Source organism: Fringilla coelebs (genome assembly GCF_963513975.1).
Source record: "Fringilla coelebs genome assembly, chromosome: 4".
NCBI classification, from domain to species: domain Eukaryota; kingdom Metazoa; phylum Chordata; class Aves; order Passeriformes; family Fringillidae; genus Fringilla; species Fringilla coelebs.
In genome coordinates this window covers 22,798,632-22,817,365 of record NC_140032.1, presented here as the reverse complement: position 1 = coordinate 22,817,365, position 18,734 = coordinate 22,798,632, and the positions used below count along the sequence as shown (strand labels likewise).

The following is an 18,734-nucleotide window of genomic DNA, read 5'->3' as shown; positions in this document are numbered from 1 at the left end:
TTCAGGTACATAAAGAAAGTTTAAAGACTTTTGGAAATATATTACAACAGTGTGCACTTTGAATAATGGAAACAAACAAGTGGGAGAGTCAATTACAGTATCTTCATAATTCACCTTATAAAAGTTGGAAGGCCTGGCAAAAATAAATTGCAAAACTAAAGTGAAACAAATGATGCAGCTTAATGAAATTTCCAGTTTAAACTCAGTATGTAGTTTTAGTTTGGGAGCAGTGGTGTAAGATAGCACTATGTGCTGAAAGTTGTGGCAATTTCATAAATACCTTAAGCATGTTTGTGAGAAGATTATTGATTATACTATTTTCTTTGAATGGTTATCATTTACATAACTGTTACCTAGTTATCTTTTCCAGGTTTCAACAAGTGACATAGCTAGAACTAATGTTTCAGAATACTGACTTCCCAGAAATATATCCACATATCTATGCATCACCCATATTCTCACACATTCATCTGCATTGTGAATACAGAGAAGTTGTACTTTCAGACATGAAAAAAGTTTACAGTAAAATGGAGCCACTCAGAGCTCCTATATTGGAATTTGGAACTAATTCCTTTCAGGTTTCCAGAAACTTCTGATTTTTAGCTTCTATATGCATAGATGAAGTAACACACCAATTTGTACTTTAGTGAAGGAAGAAAGGAAAGGGGAGAAGGCGGGGGAGAGGGAGGGAGGGAGGGAGGGAGGGAGGGAGGGAGGGAGGGAGGGAGGGAGGGAGGGAGGGAGGGAGGGAGGGAGGGAGGGAGGAAGGAAGGAAGGGAGGAAGGAAGGAAGGAAGGAAGGAAGGAAGGAAGGAAGGAAGGAAGGAAGGAAGGAAGGAAGGAAGGAAGGAAGGAAGGAAGGAAGGAAGGAAGGAAGGAAGGAAGGAAGGAAGGAAGGAAGGAAGGAAGGAAGGAAGGAAGGAAGGAAGGAAGGAAGGAAGGAAGGAAGGAAGGAAGGAAGGAAGGAAGGAAGGCTGTTCTAAGTAAATGCAGTGATACTCATCCTTTGTGTAATTTTTGTAATTCTAAAACCGTATTTTCTTCAGTTTAAGAATTACTCCTTTTTACCTTTTGCTCCGAGAAAGTGTGTAAAAAGACACTTGATATACATTTCATGTGTCATGCTACAGATTTCAGTGTTTTCTGAGACAGCTCTAAATCACTGTGCAGGAATTAAACTGACAGACAACAGGAAATGTACTACCCTGAACAAAAGTGAAAAGTAATTCTCAATCTTTCCCAAGTGCAGTCATCTAAGACAGCAGAGGAAAACCTGACTTGTATGTAACTGTGCTGCATCAGAGTACAGGAATCAAGCACTTCATCACGTTACTCTTAAGCAGGTTTCTTTTCCCCATTTTATAGTGACTGGAAACCAATTTTCAAGAACAGAAAATAAATTAAGATGAAACACTTTGTCCTGTAGGACTGCTACAGACTCAATATTATTAAGTCAGCTTTGGATCTGGCATTTAAAATTTAGCTCAAAATGATGTATTTCTAAGGCTGTAAATAAACTCACAAAAGACTCCTCTTTGTATTTAAAAATAATGCTCCAAATTGATAGCTTGGACCACACTCATCAGCAAATATGTGCATGTACACTCACACACAAATAAAGCATGGTACTTCTACTAAGAAGCAGATAGTTTTCCCCAGTGTATTTGTAAAATCATGCCTATTAACTCAAAACTTCTCAGTCTTTCTCTCCTAAACATTTGAGAAGGGGGCAATAGGGAAGATAAACAGTCTTATCTGTTTCTATTACAGAGGAATGAAAAAACACTTGGGTTCTACTTTACAGAGTGATTTCAGAATCTACTTGTATGAAGGCCTGCAAATTGTTTAGTATATACAAATAATTTCTGGAAAATCAAAATACCATCTCTCATTCCTGAAGTGCTCTGGAAAATCTGGTGAGGTGACAACAATATATTCGTGTTAAATGTATTAAAAATAAGAACTTTTGTCCTTGACTTTATTAGGTAAACTATTTTGCATTAAAGGGTTTTCTCATGTGAGGTAAAAGAATTTAATATGAATGTAATCTGAAACTAAATAATTAACTGCAATCCAGTAAGCAAACATTCCACCCTCCTTTTTTTTTTTGCTCTCCCTCTTTTTTCTGCTAACAAGCCACCCAGTTTTACTTTCTTGCCTCCTCCCATTCACTCCACCCAGTGGATCTCTGCCAAGTCAGTCCAACTTGTCCAAACAGGACCCAGCTTTTGATAAGATTTTGCTCACACCCTGTACTTCAGAAAGACAAATGGAGCAACTGGGTTTTGTATGCAAATAGGGACAGGTGCAAGGTAAAGTCCAGGCAAAGTCCCTCAGTATTCCCCTGTCTGAAGTCCAGTGAAGACAGCAAGCCAGAAACAACACAAATTCTGTCCTTATGATCCAATATACAGCAAGGCATCCATTCCAGAATGGAAGTTCATTATCATTAGAGCTCATCACCTTGTCAGGATTGAACACTTGTCAATATTAACTTCCTGACAGGTGTATAGTTTATTGTTTCAGAGACATAATTAAGATTAAATGAAAGCTGAAAGGTACTTAAACATGTATTCTGACAATAAGGGCTTGTATGGACTATTTACCCTGGATGAAATGTGTAAAGTGGTTAAAGAATGCACTCAGACTACATATCTGCACTGCAGAGCAGCTGGAAAAGGGCAACCGCAGTGCAGCTCCTCCCAGCAGCCCTGCACATCTACCTTCAAGGTCCACCAACTCTGCAGACCTGCTATGAAAGGAAAGGGTAGGGTGGAGGGCCAGTTTTGACTGTGCACATCCAACAACAAAGGTTTATTCAAATATAAAGCCTGTGCTCTCATGAAGTACCTGGAAGAGCAGTACATGACTGACTTTTGCTGCAGACAGGGGGGTGGTGACCATACATTCTGCCCCTCTTCACTCTGCCTGAGAACACATACAGGGTTATTTCCTCAGGCTTTGTGCCTGGGGGAAGCAAAGGAATGCTGCCCCATGTACAACAAGTTTTTCTCTAGAAGCTTCAAGGTATGATTGTTATTGTCAGTATAATTACAGAATAATGTAATGGTATCTGCTAAATTAGCACTGCATGAGTGCCCTCTGCTAGAACTGCAGTTCCTGCAGCACTGTTTGAATCCAGCAGCAAACATTATCACCTTGCAAAAGCTCCTCAGTCCAAGCTCAGAACCTATGACTTCTGTGAACCTCAAGTCAAACTTCTTCTGATACAAGGGAGAAACAATAGTATCAGAGGATTCTCCACTGATGAAATCCAAGAGGGAAGGGAGGTTTTCTGAACCCAGGTGAAAAGCTCTCCTCAGTGGAACTTCCAAAGAGTTTGACAGAGAGGAACCAGTTTCTGAGACAAACGTTCCCTGGGGAAGGTAAAAAAGCTGTTTTGCAGAGCTCATAAGGTATTTGCACTTTACTGTACCAGTTGCTCATCAAGACCTGAGTCAGCAAAAAAGTATTTCTAATGTTCCATTAACTTTAATGGGAAGTAAGCAAGTGCTTAACTGCCCTTGACCCCAAAACAGCAGCAGGCAAAGAAGCTCTCCAGTTCAGCACAGCAGTCAGACTCAGCCAAAGCACCAAAGGTCCAGATGTGGTGCTGTGGGAAAGGACCAGAGCAGCCAGACCATGAGGAACAGAGCAGGAGGAGAACCAGGAAGAACCAGCACGCCAAGAAAATGTTCTACTGATCAACAGCTTTCTGTGTTTATTTGCTGGATTTCCACTGGGTAACAATAATAACTGTTGAAAAAGTTAGAATATTTTGTAAAAGACAATGGTATACTTAGGCAAAAATTTTCTCCTCAAAGTTTTATTGATAGGCATTAAGAAAAAGAGCATTTCTACAGAATTCTGGTACTGAGTATTTAAAACTTTATTTGTTTCTTAGCAAAGACTTGAAAATCTTTTATCTTCCTCCTTTCGGGACTGCAAGCAGGCTGAAAAACTTGTGGTTTTGCACAATTTGTGCATCATAACTTTGTTGACATCACCTTTTTTGACCTAGAACTGCTTTGACATGCAGCTGACTAATTAGTATTTCAATTAATTTCTGCTAATACTGTTGCAGGCTCTTTGAAGCCATATGTCTGGAAACAGCTTTCTTGTATGTAAAAATCTTGGGGAAAAATGTTCTTCAAGTGCTTGTTAAGAAAATATCTTCTTTACCAAGGAAAAATTGAGCCCATGTAAACCCTGTTCAATCTTCAGTTCTATACTCACTGAACCTAAGAGAAGAACCTCTTGAGGCACCTCCATTAGACAATATTCTCCCTTATCAGGGCAGACTGCTGTCTGGTTTCCTGTCTCAAGCTACTTCTTAGAAGGAGAAACAGTCTAGTAAGGATAAAAGATCAGACTTTTGAAAACAAATTAAGTATGTGGAATGGTATGATAATCTTTCCCTTCCAAACTGATCTTCACTTTTCTTGTTGTGTTTTTCTTAAGAGGTTAATTTTTAAGATCATTTGAAAAGAGGAAATATTAAACCTTTTAATTGTGAGGCAAAAATGACAGAAAATACTGTTCTCTTATGTGAAGGGTTCTGCTATTTCAGGAAACGTGAAAAAGAGATTCAACATTTTTATAGAAAAAATCTAATCCTAGAAAAAGGAAGTATACATTTAAGAATAACCACCTAAATTATAGATTTGAACAAGAACCCAAATACAGGGCAAATGTTGATGAATTTCTATGAACCTATGGAAATGGAAAAAAAAAAAACAACCAGGGAAAGGAGGTGGACAGTGTAGTGGTACAAATGTGACAGTGATCAAAGTAACTTACACTTTTAAAAAAAAAAGTGGAAACTCTGTCATGTCTTCATGGATCAAGTTAGTTGGTTGGTAACACACACAGACCGCATGACAGACAGACCATGCGTTTGGTGGGAGGCTTTTTCCCTTCTGAGTTAGTTTACTATTTAAAACCTGCTGGGGCTTTGTTTTCGGTTTGGCTGATCTACACTTACACTTTCTTCCCCTGGGAGATATCACCTACAGCTACAAAACCCTCAAAGGAAGCTTTGGCAACAAGTGAATGCTTCACAGGGAAGAGTTAAATCTCTCCTAAAACCAGCTCTGCCAAACTTCATATTCTGGATTGGAAGCAACTAGCCTCGGAATGAAAACACAAAGATTGAATGCTGACAGCATAAAAGAACTCTAAAAGACCTCCTGTTAGTGGTGTTAATTAATATTTAAAAGTTGGTTTACAAAAATTATTATAATTTTAACCTCAGTTCCCTATTTTACAGAACTTCTGGCTACAAAAAGGTGTGAACCACAAAATTTACTGCATTTATTATACAGCAGTTTCCAATATTAAACACAGTTAAATGCAACTCTTTTCCTCTGTCATTGGGAAAAAAAGATTAACTGTTTGAAATCTTGGGCAAATTAACAGTACAAGAATTAAAATACATAATTGCATTCTAATGGGTAAACTCATCCATGGTGTTCTAAAACAAACAGAAATGACAGCAAAATAAAAACAACTGAGAGCAACATATTAAAATAATCAGTAAATAACTTACCAAAACAGTGTAGCCAAATACTTCTTTTTATCTGGATTTCTGAACAGACAAAAAACAGTTTGCTGTTAATATGTGCACACAATCCAATAATTTTTTTTTTCACATACAATTAAGCTCTGAAAGAAGTTTAAAGCGTGTACTTAGATACTTCCTAAAGATACCTTCAGCGATCTCAAACAGCTAACTTGTAGCATCCAGAAGAGCAAGAGCAGGAACTAAAAGACTACTTTAAAAATGACTGGAGGGAAAAAAAAAAGAGGAAAATGAAAGGGTGGAAGTACTTCTGTGTGTACATAACCATGCATATTCCAGGCCATAAGAAACACAGAAGAATAAATACTCCATCTTGCATTTTCATCCAGGGCACACTGAAGCTAATGCAAGTTTTTCTGTTTATTTCAGTGAGCTTTGGCTTGGCTCCTTTAGCTCTTCTTCTGTCAGATTCAAAGTAACAGAAACATTTATGTTTTTCTCAATTTCCTCTCAATTTCTCACTACGTCTGCCTGCAACAGGGTGAGGGGGAAAGATAAATATAAAAACAGAAGTAAAACAATTACTTTTGTGCCTTCAAAAATGTAAAATGTGGGACAGCAGTACTTATTAATGCCAAAGAGAAGTTAGACAGCATGCCTCATTTTCTGTATTACTGGAAGACAGTCAACCTTCTAGCCTGCATAAGAGGAAAATACTTCTGAGACTTGGAAATACAAAGTGCTCATAGTGAGCCGTTCAGGTTGAGTAAGGGCTGAAGTCAAAACCCTCGCACAACTATGAGCCTATAGAAGTGGTCTTTCTTCTCACATATACTCTTTATACATCAGGGCAACTGTGACTTTAATGGAGCTATTCCAGACCGGCTGATGAGCAAGGGAGAGCAGAAAACTGGCTCACAATTTTCTGGAGACTTGAGTTCAGGTTTTCAGCAAACAGAGCTAAAAACTCCAGTTCACCCCCAGAAGTGCATTGGAGTGGAAGGGGCATGTTAAAGGTTAACTTGGAAACCTCGTTATGACATAACACAGGCATCTTAAGCAATCCTGAGTGTGTAGAGACATGATAACTCATCGGGTGGGGATTGGGAGTTGAGGGGCAGTGACAAGGGGCCTGGACGAGGCTACCGAACTGCCAGAAAACAGCCTGAAACAGGAAAGAGCACCACATATGCCACTTGGAATGTGTGACGCAAACCCCAGCCTTGAAACAAAGAACAGGAAACAGCTCTGCTGGCTGTGCTGGGGAGAAAGCACAGAGAAACATTTAGGCGGCCCTCCCTGACCCTATATTCATGAGCAGCTGGAGTCTTTTAAAACAACAACAGTGGGTGGAGGTGTTTGTTCATTGGGTGTGAATAAAAACACTGTCCTGATGCAGGGGACCTGCCCTATTTACAAACAGGCTCCCTTAACATGAGGGAGCAGGAGATTTTAAGACACCACAGGTCAGGCGGATTTGCTGAAACCTTCCCTTAGACCAGTTGGTTTATTACTGTGTTTATGCCAGTAGCTAAACAGAGCTCTGGCCTCATGACATCAGAGGCAGCACCCAGCCTGGCAAAGCACCTTCTTCCCAGAGAGAGCTGGGGGATGAGAATTGCAGGAAGGATTTCTAAAGCTTGGGGCTGCTCCTGGACAGTGGCTCACTCATGCTCAGTACTGCTCCATAGCCGAGGACCAACGTCTCTCAGAGCACCCAAGAATATTTTTCTAAGCTATCACATGCTCAGCCTAAGAGATCCTTGTTTTCATATGCACTCAGACTTCACCTCAGACTCTGATTTCCCATGAATTTACTACTTTTATTTTTGAAGCACCCACATATAAAGCTGAATAAATGAAATAAGCTGAAGCAGAGGAATAGCACAACTTTGTCTAGATTTCATGCAGTAGAATAACTTCAACACTTGCTTCCCTTTAAAGCTGTGGTTTTAAATACTCTCTCTTCTCTTAGATACCTTGCATCAGTTTTTTATACACCATGGGTGGGACATCTAATATTATCAAGTGTGAGAATGTTACAGCAAATTACATGGATGAGTACCACAATAACATCAACGAATGCTGTGGGGTTCCAAGGCTGGAGTTTAATAATGAACATGGGGTAAAAAGCGGCTAGTACAGCATCTACACAGCAAGGTGTGGAGTTTATGCCAATACTATCAGTTCCTTACTGCTTCATACTGAATAACTGCAAATATAGGTAATTTGGTGATTGTATAACATCTTTATTATCACTTCAGTCTTCAACTCATCTCACACTTATATCTTTATTTAGCTGAAGGCTCTTGCTTTTGGCTTAGCAGATGTTGACTAGGTCAAATGTTCACGGTACCTAAGGGCTCCCTTGCAGCTCTGCAACTTAGAGGAAGTTTTGCTTGGACTCATAGGGAAGGGAAAGACCATTTAGCATTCTTTCCTGCCCCCACCCCTCTCGCCCTTACCCCCAGTCTCTCTTGTGATCCAATAGCTATAACAGCGTGTGCAGGGAAAAAAAAAAACAACAGAAATAATTGCCTGCTTGTGAAAAAAAGCTACTCAAGTCAGCTTGGGGTTTTTTATACTTCAATACTAGGCAGTAACAATAAATTCTTAAAAATACAAGCTGAAAGCTAATTTGAAATAACTGTCTTCTGGGTCAGGTGAGATTATCAAATCCACATGTAATTCCTCTCACACAAGCACCAGCTGCTCATGTGATTATCACACTGGTATCTTAAAAGTATTTGATGGAAAAGTCACTAGTCAGCAGCCATCTAAGTCTTTCTTTTCAATACAGGTAATGTATATTTATGAATATTAGTTTAAATGAAGACAAGTCTTCAGAGCTCTCCTATCAGCCACTCAAATTCAGTTTTTCCCAACAATTAAACCTTCAGAGTTCAGTTCCACAAACAGTGACACTTCCTGAATTCTCAAAGGTGAGGAAGTGAATAAAACAGTGGACCATGTATGTACAGTACCTGAAGCAAAAGGGAAGTGCACAAAACATCTTTAAGGTATTTTTTATGTAGCCCCTGAATAACAACTTAAGCTATTCTGAACTAGCTTTCTCCCAAGCTCCAGTTAGGTGCTCTGATCTCCCAGTGCAGGCTCGCGTTGCTGAGCCTTCCTTTGCCAGGGCTCCCCTAGCTGTGCCAGGCACTCACTCACCTGACAGCGGTCCGAGGCAAGTAATTCCTACTCCCATTTGGGTTAAAGAACAAATAAATAAACAAAAAAATTAAAAACAAACAAAACTCCACAAAACCCAAAACAAACAAAAAAAAAACCACACCAACAAAAGACATCTAGCAAAGGAAAGGTTATTTCTAACTCCACACTTCGCTGCTGTGCTGTCCCACATTTTACCTTCGCCTGCATGGCGGCCAAGCGGTGCTAAGGTGACGTGACAGTACGAGGGGCAGGCTTTCGGGAGCCGATTTCATCCTAGACTTCACGAAGAGTTAAACGGGGGCCATGGCGCTTGCCGATCCGCCCCGCGCCACGGGAGGAACACGGCCCGGACGCGAGCTCCTGCCCTGCCAAGTACCCCCGCGGAACCGAGCGAGCCCGCTCTACTTTCCACCTCGGTTTGGTCGGGCACTGTATCCCGCCCGGGATCCGACGGCACTTCAGTCTCTAGCCGAAGACGCGCTCGTCCCGCCCCGGCTAGAGGCCAGGGGCTGCGGCCGCGCTGGGCGGGAGAGCGGCCCCGAGGGGCGGGCGGCCGGCGGGCCCTCCCGCCGGGGACAGGCGGGGGGAGGGCAGCGGGAAGGCGCCCCCCGAGCGGCCCCGCCGGCCACACAGGTGCGCTGCCAGCCCGGCGGGCGCGGCGGCCCTGCGCCCCCGGCTCCCGCCGGCCGCACAGCGAGATTCCCAGGCGCCGGGGAGGGAATCCCCGCGGAGAGTTCTGCTCCCCCTTCCCCGCAACTGCGGCCTGACGGAGACCCGGTTCCCGCCACCCCCGGTGTGGCTGCGGCTCCCGCGGCATCACCTTGCCGCCTGGGGCTCCGCGCTGCTCGCAGCGCCGGGAAACTTTCCTCCTCCGGCACCTCCATCCCGCAGTCAGCACAGCCCGGCCCCCGCATTACCCCCGCCCTCACACTTACGCTCGGCAGGCGGTGCGGAGCGCGCCGCGATTTTCCGTCGGCTCCCGCAGCGCCGGGGGTCGCGGTAGGCAGCGGGGGCGCTCCGGTGGGACCGAGGCACGAGGCCGGCGTGTCCCGCGTCCCCGCGGCTAAGGAGCCTCGGCGGTGTCTCCGGGTCTGTGTGCGAGGAGGAGCTGCCCGCTCCCGCCCTCCGCCCGCTCGCCTTCCCCCCGGGCTCCTGGCACCGGGCCGCGCTGTCACATGACGCCGGCGCCGCTCGCCCTGCCAGGCTCCCCGGGCCGGCGGGGTGAGTGGCGGTGGGAGGGTCACGGCAGGGAGCGCGGCCGGGCGGGTCCCCGCCCGCGGGGTGGAGGCTCCGCCGAGGGGCCGGGGCGAGTCACCGCTCACAAACAGCCGGGCACGCACTGACTGCGCGCCCGCCCTGCCTCCCGGGGGCAGACAGCCTCGCACAGACAATAATTATCCCCAGCAGCCCGGGGAGGAGAGGGGAGGGGAGCGGGGCCGCCCCACCGACAAACCTGCCGGTCCAGCTCCTCCTCCCCGCCCGTGTGTCAGGCAGAGGCGTGCACCTGGCAGCGGCCCTGCGGCAGGGCGCACCCCTCCCTGCTTCCCTCCCTCCGCGTCCACCCCGGCCGACCTGCGGCGGCAGCAAAACAACAGCAACACCCAGCGCCCGGGGGGAAGGAAGGGAGGTGCTCACGCTGGGCCGCTGCCGCCGAGCTGGCTTCGCCGGCGGGGGCTGGGAAAGGGCGCGGGGCGGCGCGGAGCCGGGCGGCGGCTCCCCGGCCCTGCCGCCGCGGGCTGCCCGCGCCGCGCCCCGTCGCGCCGGGGGAGGTGGCGGGGCCGGGCGGGGCGAGGGCTGGAGCGCGGCGGGCGTGGGGCAGAGGTGTCGGCCCGGCTCCGCCCCGGCTTGGCGGCCGGCCCGCCGGGACCGCCGGCTGCTGAGGCCCGTGCCGGGGTGGTTTTTATGGCTGCGCTTAGCCCGTCGTGCCTCGGGTGCGCTCCCGCCAGAGGGAAAAGGGGCCGGCGGGGAGAGGCGCTGCCAGCTTGCCTCGACTTGACCCCCGTCGCCAGAGGCGGCGATCCCCTCCCTCCCCCACCCGTGCCGCCCCTGCCTGCCCAGCCTTGCGTCTGGCACCGGCCCGGGGCAGGTGTGTGTGCCTGACCCGGCCCGCCCCTCCTCCGGGCTCCGCTCGCCGCGGGGGGGCCGCGCTGCGGGGCCGCTCCCGGCGCGGGGACGCGGGGTACGGCGGGGCGCTGGCTCTGCCCCAGCGCTGCGCTTGCTGCTCGACACAGCTTTCAGCGGAGTGCACTGCACGCGCCCTCTGTAAAATGGGAGGCACTTCTAGCCACAGAAGAAGACCGAGGGACTTCACTGGGAGCAGTACTTTTTAAAAAAATGTTTCTTGGCTGACTGTATCAAGGAAAAGTGCTGCCACTTATTCACTGAAATACAGTGTGCTTATGATGGTTGTAGTGTGCCGTATGAAATCATGTTCTCCCCTTACTGATGTACCTAACCGTGAGACCAAGAAAGAGGCAAATGCTGCGCTTGGCAAGGAAGGCCCTGTCCAGTGCTAATGGAGTGGACAGATGAAAAGCCAGTTATACTTCTTGTGGATAGCCAGGTCACCCGGCAGGTCTTTATTTACATGCTTTGTTTAGTGGGTAAACTCAGTGGAAGGGGCTGAGTATTTCCAGCTAGCTCTGCAGGACCAGTCTATGTATATAACTGTCTAATAGGACCCTAGTGTAACATACCTGTTGGTATGTTTGGGTTGAAATTTCTGTTCACTTTGATTCTTATTGACCCAGTCGATAATGCTGTAAAAACAAAGCAATGAAGGAAGGGGAAAGGATGAGGAAAGTTTTTTCAAACACATGGCTGCGCACGCACGTTCAGACGATGTCTTTATTCCTAGGATGTTTTAATAAATCCCTTTACTTAGCTTGCTAGTCTGTATGGCTTTAAAAAAGCAAATTAAGACACCAATCTGAAGCCCTGAAGGGTATGACTCAGTGACATAACAATAAATTGTAGTATCTCCTGCTAAGTAATTACACCATATCATGTCACAACAAGGTATTGTTGAAATCCTATCATGTAGCTCATAAAGTGTCATTTTTTTATTATAAGCCTATAAAATAAACAAAATGCTCTGTTACACACATGGGCACAAAATATTTCATTAGAGCTGTGAAAGGGAGCTGCTGTAGCTTTCTTGCAGGAACATGCTCAAGATAAAGTAGGTATGTCCCAGTTTGCATTCTTTTATTCTGGGAACTAGCAGAGGTTAAACAGCTAACTGAAACCCTGAGGTCAGAGGTAGAGCTGTTCTGATGTCAAATTGTGAGAAATGCCAAAATATTTAGTAGTAGCCAGCATGCTGCTCCTGGTGAAGTCACTGGCTTTTCTTGCTATTATCTAGCTGTGGCCTCAGATGAACCTGTTTTAATCTGCTGTAATTTTACTGTCTTCTTGTGAAATGGCAGAAGAGAGGGAGGATTGAGAATGATGCTTTTGCACTGCCAAGACTTTCAGCATTTTGTTGCCTTCCTGTGTTTGTTTTCGGCAAGTCGAAGTTCTGAAGGGAGCAGAATATTACTGATTTTCGTGGGAATTGAAAAATCAGAAGGGAGAAGCTGGGAGCAGAGAGAGTCCTTGCCATCTGGTTAGCAGACCCAGCAGTTTTAACCATGTCTGGAAGTGTTTCTAGATCAAAGGACTGGTTGATGGCAGCCCTTAACATCTTCCAGCACAACACCTCTTCCATCTCTGCTCTAGCCATTATCCCCACAGAATGACTTCTGTCTCAAAATGGAAGGAAGAGAAGTGCTATGCAAGTCCTTGAGATTGAAAAAAAGAAAGAATGCTTCTTGGGTGTCCTTTGGTTTGTAGCACCTGCCATGAGCCCTTGCAACAAGATGGAGCATTTAACGTGATGGGGCCTTGAGGATCCATAATCCCAAGCATTAGGAAGAGTGTTGGCAACATGTTACAAGTTTCTGATATAAGCAGACAGGAGGTGTTACCTAGAGTGTGTTGAGGGAAACGTATGGATCTCTGGTGTGAACAAATCAGTATTACAATGTTAAATGAATGGGTATAATATGTTCAGATGTCTGTTGAAAGACCAAATCCAGCCATTTGTTGAAATGAACCCTTGCTACATTCAGCCAAATTGTTGCTGTGATAAATGTGACTGTTCTGTCACATTTCTGACATATTCTCCTTCCCAAAAATCAGTTAAAAAATAAAGGAAATACTTAAGAATTCTGTGTACTTTTTCAGTCCTTAATTCAACTTCAGGTTATGAGGCAAATTGGAAGTAGTTTTCTGGATCCAAGCAGTACAATTGTTAAGCTGGCATTTCTTCCAAGTTGTTCTATGTTACAAAATGTACTCTATATATAGTCAGTGAGTGGTATTTATGCAGGGAAAATGTCCACTGCAACCAGTGAGCTTTTTCCTCAGTCTACAGATACATGTTTGAGGGATTTGGATATCTGTGTATAAACTTACTGTGTTCTGCAGAGTTTCAGGTCAGATAGTCACCTCATACATCTAGCACTCACTGAACAGCTGCTGGAAGGAATGAGGGAGAGATCATCACATAGCCAGCAATATTCATTACTTTTGTTAAACACAGTTCACATTTTGGAAGAAGCATAAATTTTACACTTAAAATGCTATTAATTTATTGCACCCCAATTGTTTAATCTCCACAGTGAGGCTACATGCTGTAAGTCCAAGTTGTTAAAAATATAGAAGCTGAGGCAGTAAGAATTTGAATTGAAGCTTAAATTACTTAAAAGCTTAGGTATGTTTATGCTGCAGTGATGTACATACCTGAGCTGGTTTAAAACTAGTCAGCTGGGGAACTGGTAGCAATCTGACTGTGGCAGTGTGGACCCTATAGCTATCTGGAAAACATGCCCAAAAAGCTGGGTAAATACTTGAGTGGTTAGGCTGGCCTGAACTCAATGGCCAAGACGAGTAATTTAAAGCCTGCGTGGCAGTGTATCTGTAGAACTGCAGTCACATCACTTGTGACTATAGCACAGACATACCCTTCTGTGAATTCTGTGACTCAGCCTTGTCTTCTGACAGGTGATTCCCAAGCCCTCCTGAAAGTTCTGCAGCTAGTACCAATTCAGTGGTCCATGGCCTTTTCAGGTATCCAAAAACTCACAGCACAGCATAAGATGCACCTTTATGGCATTGAAATGTCCTGTGTTGTAACGGTGGGCTCTCGTAGCCACGTGAGCAGCTCGTGAGTCAGTCTGTGTGTTTGCATAATTGGGTCCTTCTTGTTTGCTTGGAGGAAGGGCAAGGCAAGGGTGAGTAGCCAGGCTTCCTGGCTCTGTCATACAGGTGTGGACAAGAGGAAACCACTGGAGGAGCTTGGGCAGAGCTGGTATTGAGGTGCATGGGGCCTAGGGCAGAGGCTACTGTGTGAACCCCTCCCTGCCTCTCACCTGCCCACACGGGGATGACGAGTCTTGCTGCCTGACCTGGCCCAGGTTCTTCCTCCTGCCTGTCCCTTCCTGTGGCCCATGGACCAAGACAATTACTGTAGCTCCTCACTCCTGAGATGAATTTACATTTTGTGCAGAAACAAATTTCAAACACCACAACACAAGGTTCTTCTGTGTTCACCACCTCACACAAGGAAAGGATGGATAGCTGCTCTTTCTAGTTAAAAGCAACAAGTCACACATGACTACTTTTAACAAAAATCAGCTCTCTGAAGGCCAGCCCTCAAGACCACTGCAGTGATCAGAATTAAAGAGGCAACGTGGGGACTGGGATGCGTGTGTGTTGAATTTCTTGTCATATGTTGATGTTTTTAAGAACAGGCATGATTTTGTTGCAGGTGTAATTACTACTTGAATTTCATTATTTGAATTGTAGAATGATGGTTAAATTTAGTAGTGATGTCCAAGATGTGGTTGAAGGACACCTGAAGTTTCCATAGCAGGAAGAATATCAACAATTTTGGAAGCAAGGGCAGATACGTATGAGTGAAGATTGATGGGCTGGAGACCAAATCTTCATCAAATATATGCTGATGTGAACTCAAGATGATGTGTGGATGATGTTATAATTGAGAATGACCTTGTGTAGGTGCCTTGTCTCTTAATAGTGTTCTTGAGCTTTATTTCTATAATGATGTTTTCCTCAGTACTGGGGCTGGAATTTCTCTCCAGAGTGTCCAACAGAAAACAGAAAGATGACATGGTTTTCTCATACAAAAATATATGCAGCCAGTGGTTTTGTCTGTTGCTTTCAGTCTATATTCAGTGTTCCAACAGAAAGCAATGGAAAACACATGGATAAAAAGTGAGTTATTCTGTTGACTTTCACTGTATAAGGATTTGTTCTGTGCTCTGGAAGCCTTGAAATGATGGTGTGTTGCGTTTGCATGGCCAGGTTTTGGTAGCAGGGGGCTAAAGCTGTGGCTTCTGTGAGAAGCTGCCAGAAGCTCCCCCCGTGTCCAGCAGAGCCAATGCCAGATGGCTCCAGGACAGCCGTGCTGCTGGCCAAGCCTGGGCCAGTTAGGAATGGTGGTAATGACTCTGTGATAACTTATCTAAGAAGGAAGAAAGAAAGTTATTGTGCAGATGTAAGTGTGGCCAGAGAAGAGTGGGACAGGAATATGTGAAAGGAGCAACTCTGTGAACACCCAGGTCAGTGGAGAAGGAGGGGCAGGAGGTGCTCCAGGCATTGGAGCTGAGATGCCCTGCAGCTGTGAGGTGAGGCAGCCATGCCCCTGCAGCCCATGGAGGACCACGGGAATGCTGAGATCCACCTGCAGCCTGTGGAAGAGTCCCACACTGGAGCAGGAGGATGCCTGAGAGGAGGCTGTGACCCTGTGGGAGACCAGTCATGGAGCAGGGTCCTGGGAGACATCTGCCAGCCCATGGAGAGAGGAGCCCATGCCACATCAGGTTTGCTGGTAACACTTGTGAGCTCCTGGGGAACAGCCTAACCTTGAAGGACTGCACCCTGTGGAAGAGTGACCCATGTTGGAGCAGTCTGTGGAGTACTGTAGCCTGTGAGATGGACTCTACATTGGAGAAGTGTCTCCTGTGGGAGGGAGCAGGGGAAGGACTGCTCTCCCTGAGCAGTGGCAGAAACAACATGAGATGAACTGATGATAATCCCCCATTCCCTGTCTGTCTGCACTATGGGAGGGGGGAGGAGGCAGAGCTGGGAAGGAGGGAGGGGTGAGGGGATGTGTTTTTAAGGTCTTATTTTACTTCTCATTATCCTGCTCTGATTTTGTTAACAATAAATTCAGTTAACATCTCTAATTCAAGCCTGTTTTGCCCGTGACAGTATTGGTGAGCAATCTCTCTGTCCTTAACTCACGAGCCCTTCATGGTATTTTCTTTCCCTTGTCCAGCTGTGGAGGGGAGTGATAGAACAGCTTTGGTGGGTGTCTGGCACCCAACCAGGGTCAACCCATGGTGGACGGGAAATCGAGAGAAGTAATTCTGCTATTCTCAGAAAATCTTGTCATGCACCAGTTAGATAAAATGTGGAATTGTTAACAGTTGGAAATTGACTTTGCTGCACAAAAATGTAATTTAGATGTTTCAGTTTACGTCTGTTTAGGGTCCATATCATGTAAAAGTCATTTGACTTTGCTCAGTTAAGCAACTCAGTGGAGTAATGCCAGGTTACTCCTAGGGGAAAACCAGGTCTTGGATCTTCCAGGAGATAGTTAAGTCTAACTCTAGTAGCCTATAGTTAAAGCTGCTAGACCTTCAGTTTTTATTTATTTGCTTGACTGATGGGAAAATAGATAAATTTTAAGAATTTTGTTGAGTTTTTTGGGTTTTGGTTTTACTGGATTGTTTTGGGTGGTTTTTTGTTTTTTTTTTTTGTTTAATTTAAGAATTTATTTCCCCATTTTGCCATTTTGTTGTGTTTTATTATGTATGGCTTTATATAACTTGAGTAGGAGACAGATTGATCTTTGGAGGTTTCATATATCCAGAGATCACATGTTTTTATGTGTCCTGCAAGAATGGAGGTTTTGGGTTTAATCTGGGTGATTGAGAAGTGTCTTAAAATATGGAGGATGTTAACACTGCATCCACTTTTGGGGACATTGTTTGCTGGTGTAGTTTAGGATGTACTGTCAGGAATTAAAGAGTCCAATTCAGGTCTGACGTAACTCCATTGACTTACTGGAATTTCCACAGTCACAAATGACTCATAATGCTCAATATTCAAAAACAAACTCCAAAAGCATGCAATTTTGGGAAACAATGTTTGGTTTGGTTTGTTGTTTTGGGTTTTCTTCCCTTGCAAAGCTGGTATTGTATGAAAAAGATACACTAGAAGAAACTGAAAAGTTAATATAGAACTAAAAAATGTTGTATCTCTTTAATGTTATTGAATACTTACTGAAAAGTTAGCACATTTCTTTGCTGAATTGTGAGGCCCTGAAAAGACTTATCAGACAAAATGTAGAATTTAAAACATTTGACTGAAGAATGTACTGAAATTGGTAAGATATTGGTTCCTTCTCTTGCTGTTTGAAAAAGCTTTGCAGAGTCTGACCAGTTTGAACTAGCTTCCATCTTTAGCTGATTTTCATAAATTAAAAATATGACTATATGAAAAAAGTATTTCAGTAAAGGCTGTGACAGCCTGGAGAAGAAATGGTGTCAGGAGATCTCAGAGCAGCCTCCTGAGCACTGGAGGTTTCTGAGGAGGTGAAACTGAAGCTGAGAAGCACAGCATGGAAATGGGAGACAATGGTTTCCTAAAAATGAGGAAACGGGGGAGGGGAATTCTAGCCAAACCAAGGATAAATGTTGTTTTGTTTTGAAGTTTTGGAACAAGTTGCCCAGAGAAGCTCTGAAATGTTTTCAAAAGGTTTTCAGGATCTGAATGGACAAAGTGGAGACAAATTCTAAACTCATTCCAAACTCAGAACCTGTTCTGAATGGGAGTTTGGACTAAATGACCTCCTGAGGTCCCTTCCAGCCTGACCAACGCTGTGATTTCTTTGCTTCTGCATTCAGTACCAATGTTGGGGAAGATAAGCATCATTATATACTTTAAAATCAGGCGTTCATGGCAACTGCTAGCTATAAAATGCTGTACTTGTTAAAAAGAAAACAAATTGCAAGTTAAAATTATCATAATGCAGGCATTAAGGACAAAGTAAAGGAATAGCCAGTGGCTACCATCTTACATACCTGTATGTAGTACTATATGCTCCAGCAAGAATGGCATCTGTTGGTTAAAAACAGAGAACAAGTGCTGTTCCCTATTTTAACCAGCAATAATTTTTTTTTCAATTTACTGCATATTCTAAATATATAAAAGCAAAAAAAAAAAAAATCTAGGAAAATACATAATTTCAAAAGTTTTAAAAAATTATATCAACACGTCTATTTTTTAAAACAGAACTGCTGTTTTCATGATACTTCCAAACTACTTTTGTAAAGCAATGATATTTGGCATTTTAGTGTATATAAAAAAAATTATTAATGGAGTGATATCAGCTATAGTGTGAAATATAGACCTCTTCTATGAAATTTAATTTCTTTGCCTTCTACAGATGTCTAATAATGTTATTATTGATCCACCTATTTTAATGAAAAGTGATTCGACTGAAATTTTAATTGCATACTTAGCAAAACAGTTCCTGGAGTAAGAAAAATATATCTCTGTACGTGCAGAGCAATATTCTGTACTCATAAATTAATGGGAGAAAATGCCTGTTTGATGACTATTGCTTTCATCACCTGTGCCTCACATGTTCAACTACAGTATGAAGGCTAGATGAAATTTCACTTATTCAATATGGGCATATTCTTTGGGACAGTACAGCCAGCAGAAACTTGAGATGAGGATTATCTTGTAGGTCTGGTTTTTCGAACTAGCTAGGGTGTGTTACCTTAATAAGTAAGCCAAATAATTACTTATTTACAGAGTCAGCAAATAGTAAGGTCACACTGGCATTTCTGAGCAAAGAATGACACTGAACTGATTGGTTAAAGTGGCCTGAATTTATCTGAAATACTCCAGCAGTAGTTATAATTCAAGCAAAGCCCTATGGAATTGTAAAAGCAAAA

General features: G+C 44.2%; 1 protein-coding gene across 4 annotated transcripts in view; it reads right to left on the bottom strand.

Annotated features, from left to right (window-relative positions):
* The window catches only part of KLF3 (KLF transcription factor 3), a 28,444-nt gene extending 18,022 nt beyond the window's left edge, over positions 1 to 10,422 (bottom strand). For 2 of the 4 annotated variants that reach the window (XM_084203930.1, XM_084203929.1), the window contains exons 1-2: positions 9,633 to 10,305; positions 5,548 to 5,586 (exon numbers count right to left, since the gene is read on the bottom strand). The gene's annotated coding sequence lies outside the window, so the exon portion shown is untranslated. Of the gene's footprint in view, positions 1 to 5,547; positions 5,587 to 5,708; positions 5,724 to 9,632; positions 10,306 to 10,332 lie in introns of those variants that run through there. The other 2 variants (XM_084203931.1, XM_084203932.1) reach the window with 2 other exon arrangements.
* Positions 10,423 to 18,734: the final 8,312 nt, after the last annotated feature.